Source organism: Colobus angolensis, unplaced genomic scaffold, assembly GCF_000951035.1.
Source record: "Colobus angolensis palliatus isolate OR3802 unplaced genomic scaffold, Cang.pa_1.0 Scaffold117, whole genome shotgun sequence".
Classification (NCBI taxonomy): Eukaryota; Metazoa; Chordata; class Mammalia; order Primates; family Cercopithecidae; genus Colobus; species Colobus angolensis.
In genome coordinates, this window is record NW_012112808.1 from 9,292,096 (window position 1) to 9,298,095 (window position 6,000).

The window sequence follows — 6,000 nt, forward strand, 5'->3', positions numbered from 1 at the left end:
AAATCCTCTCCAAGCTTATGGGAGGAAAGGAAAATCTCCCCAGAAATCTCTAGTTGAGGACTGTCATTCGAGTAACTAAGAGACAGAAAACTCACAGAGAGTAAAAAAAAGTGTTCAGAACTGGGGAGGTTAGTATTCAATACACATCATTCTGGGCCACAAACGTTTATGCCCATAGCGTAGAATAAGACTGGGTTTGAATGGAGGCAGGTCCATGGCTGCACTCGGATGGTGCTGGTTCCTCACTCTTTCCCCAGGAGGTAAGACATGATGGGAAGGACCCACAGTACTGTACTTGGTATTTTGTTGTTTCAGGGAAGACAAGTGAGGCCATGCTGTGAAGACCACCTCAAGATTTCAGGGCTTCAAATAACAAAGGCTGTTTCTTGCTCACAATGTATATCCAACACAGGTCAGCATGAGGTGGGGGTTTCTGCCCATCGGAGGTATGTAAAGACAGCGTTTCATCTCCTAGAAGGACAGAGGCTTCATCTCAACAGATGTTTCTGCAGAGATAGGGAAGAGGCACAGTTAGTCATGTGTTAATCCTTAAATCTGCCAACCAGGAGTGACGTGTGATATTCTGTTCACATTTCAATCAGTAAAGCAAACCACGTGGTCTTCTCTAATGCAAAAAGGGCACTCAGGTCTTACCTCCCTATGTGCCGAGAAGGAAATCCAGAGTGTTTGTGACTGGCTCCAGTGACTATCAGTATCCACTCTCCTGTCCCCTAAATATTTGATTCCGTTTCTTTCTACATTTGTTTTCCAAAGGAAACAACTTAGACATTCCATGGATATATTGAAGGTGACACAAGAGAACCGAGAATTCCAAAGGGGAGCAGTGGCCAGGGCAGACCTATTTGTTATATGCCCTGGTTTTCACTTTGCTGCCATTCACAGGGACAATCAGGCGCTCGGGTAGCATTCGCAGCCAGAGGAGCCAGAGCCCGCAGCTGTCAATCACTTGTGGTTAAGGCCCTGCAGGGGTTTGGTCTCTAGAAATTCCTTGTAGTTGAATTTTCAGTTTGAAAAATGGTGCAGAACATCTTTCCAACTCTTCTTAAAGCCACTAAACAAAATTAGCCTCTCTTCACAGTGCAAAGAGAGACGGGAAGGCCTGGAAGAAGAGCGATCCCGCCCATCTGTAAACCTCCGGAGCTCATGGGTTTAAAGGGCTGAGCCCAGCGATTTGGGACCCACCCAGGCAACAGAGCCAGGTTGGCTCTGGCTGTGAACTGAGCTCCGCGGAGCTGGCTGGCTTCTCCTGCTTCTCAGTTCCCTCCACTGCTCTCTCTGCCCCTTGGGCGTCAGGATGGGTGGAGAAGGCCATGCCAAGGATTGAGAGCTCTGCCTTTCTCCTCTCAAGTGGTCCTGGGCTCACTGCTCACATGCCAATGGACACCTGCCTCAAGGGAGCAGCTCTGATGACTCTGATATTGTTTTCCAGCTTTTCCAAGTCACCTTTCTGCTGAAGGACAAAAGGCTGCTTCTCCAAAGCCCTCTGGCAGAACAGTCTTCTCAGTTACGTTTCAGGTTTGCTGGATGGCTTTGGTTGGTATTACCAGAATCGTGAATGGACAGGCCCAGATGCCTGCCCTATGTGACCAGGTTATGATCCACAAGCAGGAAAAGCAAAGATCCTTTTAACCTCCTGAAAACCCTTGAATGTGAAAACCCAGTCATCACTCTGGGCAATTGGAGAGGTCAGAGCCCTGTTTTTTGAATGGTTGCGACACGTGATTTCAAAGGGGTGCGAGGGCTTTACTTCCAGGCTCAATTTGATCTGCTGCTTGAAGAGCTCAACAAAATGATTCCAAGTGTTAGAAAAATTCAAATCCAGTTGAAGGATGAGGGTGGTTTCTCATAAAGCAGTGAGTTGTCCTGGCTCCTTAAATTGGCTGAGAACAAGGAAGGGCTGTTCTGCCAAATTTTTCTTTCGCAGTTCATAAAAACTTGACCATGCATAATAAAAGCTTACATTTACATAGCATGCTTGAGTTTCCACAGTGCTCATGGGTTTATTATTTCAATGTTGTGGTTCCTAAAGACAATTTTACAAATGAGGAAACTCAAGGTTAGGAAGGGTAAGTGATTTTCCCAAAGTTACAAAGCCAGTGAGGGTCAGGCTGGGGTCCAGAGCCTCTGAGCATCTGCTCATCACACCATGGGGCTGGGTCTTTTCCCTGGGGAAGGATTTTTTAAAAAATATTTTTTTTAAACTTTAAGTTCTGAAATACATGTGCAGAATGTGCAGGCTTGTCACATAGGTATACATGTGCCATGGTGGTTTGCTGAACCTATCAACCTGTCTTCTAGGCTTTAAGCCCCACATGCATTAGGTATTTGTCCTAATGCTCTCCCTCCCTTTGCCCCCCGCCCCCCGACAGGCCCCGGTGTGTGATGTTCCCCTCCCTGTGTCCATGTGTTCTCATTGTTCAACTCTCACTTATGAGTAAGAATATGTTGTGTGTGGTTTTCTGTTCCCGTGTTAATTTGATGAGAATGATGGCTTCCAGCTTCATCCATGTCCCTGCAAAGGACATTAACTCATTCTTTTTTTTAATTCGAAGATGCTTGAAGCTTGTTTTCATCCATACCTGCCTGGCATTTTGAGTTTGCAGAGCTTTTCTGCAGACACTTGAGGTTGTCTGTTTTTGTTTTTTGATTCAGGGGTGCACGTGCAGGTGTGTTACATGGGTGTAATGTATAATGCCGGAGTTTGGGCTTCCATTGAACCCATCACCCAAATAATGAACATGGTGTCCAATAGGCAGTTGTGGTAGGATATTAGGTGGAGACCCATGAGAGTCCAAACATGGGAAGAGCTGACCCCCATCCTCCATGCTATAAGGAAAGTGGCAAACTTTCCATGCAGGACAAGTTACGAGGGGCCCCAAACTGTCTCTGCAACTGACAGCTACCTTCAACCTTTACATATAGGAAACAGAGTGAGAGGGGATAGGGCAAGGGGATTCAGCACATCAGTGTCAGCTCCACCACATAGTTCCATTGTAAGGATTAAATGAGATGATGCTATGTAAAAGCTGAAGAAACACTGGTGTCTTCCACATACCTCTTGGGGTCAAAGAGGAGAGATGGACACCAAGCGGCTATCAGGGCTGTTGGTTCCATTCATAGGAGTGATTTTGCTTTAGCCTCTCCTCATAAATCCCTACCAATGGCTTTCCTATGTACCCCTGTCACTGCTAGGTCTGCAGCTCTGTAGTGAACTTCTGCTGCAAGAATGAGGTCTCAAATGGGTCTTTCCTGAGAAACCCTTTCCTGAGAAATCTGTTCTCTGGGAGTAGGACTCCCAGAGGGACTGGGCTGGCTGGAATCAAAGCAACAAAAGCAGCTCATTCTCCCGCTTGGTGCTGCACGACACTCTCCTCCTTCTGCCCTGGCAAGCCGTTCTTTCCCATCTGGGAAGCCCTGGCTGGGTGGGAAGCAGGAGCGTTAATAAGCCTCAGTCAATAACCACCCCCTTGGTTTCAGCTGGTTGTGCAGAGCTTCCAGGCCTGTCAGTGACCGAGTAGCTGAAAGAGAGGCCCACACAGGCCAGAGTCAGCAGTGGGGATCCGGGGCCAGCCCACTGCCAAAGGCTGGTGGCCTCCTTCATGGTTTCCACCCATACGGGTGAGCTGACGGAAGGGAGGCTGTACTCAAGAACCTTCTAGAAAGCCAAGGTCACATTGGCCCTGGCCAGCCAGCCTCAACTTGTAAGAATTCACGAGCAGGGGACATTCACTCTGGGACTCAGCATCCTCCAGAGAAAATGCAGCTTTCCTCTCACGCAGCATCTGTGAAGATGTCCTGTTGTCAGAGCACTGTCCTCCGGGTCCTCTGCCCCTAACACATGCTGGAATGCCAGCCTCTCTCTCCTCCCCAGATGCTGAGCCAAAGAAGCCACTTTCCATGGAGGCAGGAAAGAAAGAAGTCAAAGGACAGACCTGGTTTCACTCTGTGGTCTCAAGTTCAAAATAGTTACCCTAGTGCAGGGCCACCTGGCAAAAATATGACCCCAGACACATGTACCATTTAAAATATCTAACAGTCACATTTAGCAAAAGGAAAATGGTAAAATTTACTTCATTGATAGATGATTTACCTGCTATATCAAAAGTATTACCATTTCAGCTCTTAATTATAAAGCAAGTGTTAGTGAGATTTTTCCATTCTTTTTTCATACTGTGTCTTGAAGTTGCCTTGAAGCAGTTTCCTTCGACCTCAAAGGTGGTCGCCAGTCCCTGGTAATAATCAGGACTGATTAGTATACAGGAAAATATATGTTATGTTTGTATAAGTTTTACTATGCCTCAAAGAACCTTCACATTCTTGCGTGTGTGTGTGTGTGTGTGTGTGTGTGTGTGTGTGTGTGTGATGGAGTTTCGGTCTTGTTGCCCAGGCTGGAGTGCAATGGTGCAATCTCGGCTCACTGCAACCTCCACCTCCCGGGTTGGTTCAAATGATTCTCCTGCCTCAGCCTCCCGAGTAGCTGGGATTACAAGCATGCATCACTATGCATGTATTTTTAGTAGAGACGAGGTTTCTCCATGTTGGCTAGGCTGGTCTCAAACTCTTGACCTCAGGTGATCCGCCTGCCTCTGCTTCCCAAAGTGCTGGGATTACAGGCGTGAGCCACCGTGCCAGGCCAGAACCTTCACATTCTTTAACCCATTTGCTCTCATTTGAGCCCATTTAACTCCTTTACTCATTTGACAGTGCAAACTGAAGCACAAGAGAACTCAAGTGTCACCGAGGCAGTTGGTAGCAGAGTTTGGTCTCCTGATTCCTAGTGTAGCAGATTTCCCACCAGAACCACAAGACAAGACACAGTGCCAGGCCCCAGGTTCACCTGGATAGGGAAAGGGAAGGTGAGAAGTCAGGGTGGTCAGGAAAGCTGTAAGAGATGGGGCAGATCTATCTGCAAACACAAGCAACCACAGGACTGTACACGTTGAGAGGGTGAATGGTATCTCAATAAAGTGGTTAAAGAGAGAAAGACAGAGATAAAGAAACAGAGAGTCTGAGAGAAAGAGAGAGAGAGACATAGAGACAGAGAGAGACAGAGAGACATAGAGAGAGAGAGACAGAGAGAGAGAGGGAGACATAGAGACAGAGAGACACAGAAACAAAGAGACAGAGAGAGAGAGACAGAGAGACAGAGAGAGAGGGAGACATAGAGACAGAGAGAGAGAGAGAGAGACATAGACAAAGAGAGACACAGAGAGAGAGAGCCACAGAGACAGAGAGAGACAGAGCGCTGGGGCAAGATGAGCTCCCACCGCCACCCCAGGAAGGGGCAGTCTGTGTCAGCTTCATTTCCTGGGAAGTGCCTGGAGTGAGCTCCGTCCCTTTATTCCAATGCCAGACAAAAATGACTCTCTGTGTCTGTGTCTCCATCCCTCCTTCTCTCTATATGAGGTATACTGCTGGCTTTTCAGGAACCCAAGAGTGAGCACTGTGGAAGGATGTCTTTTATCTATTATCAAATCATAAGATAATGGAACACTCTTTGTATTATCAAACTGTGTTAACCAAGGGAAATGAATGTTTTTTGCAAGCTAAGAGAAGATCCCAAAATCCTCCAATTAATCATGCCCAAAGTTTGCATTATATAAAAGCAACACCTAACAAGTCAGTGGATGTACAAAGGCACCTGGAAGGCGTAGACAGGACCAGGCCTGCAGAACGTGCCCCACAGGCTGAGACAGGCCACCTGGCCAGGGAAGGATGGGGCAAGACATGGCCTCCTGAGGGCCTGGGCAGGTCTACCTAGCTCACAGTTGTGTCCTGGGGTTACTCCTGGCTGAGCACTTATGACGCACTCAGAATGTGGAGTGTGTATCAAGAAGACAGGGTTCCGTGTGGAAAGAGTTTGACCCCGCAGGGGCAGGGAGCAGAAACATCTTCATGTTGGACCACCTTACTTTAATGTTAACAGACATCAGTGCCAGAGAGTCCTGTTCTCTGACTTTCCCCATCCTGCCTAATGGG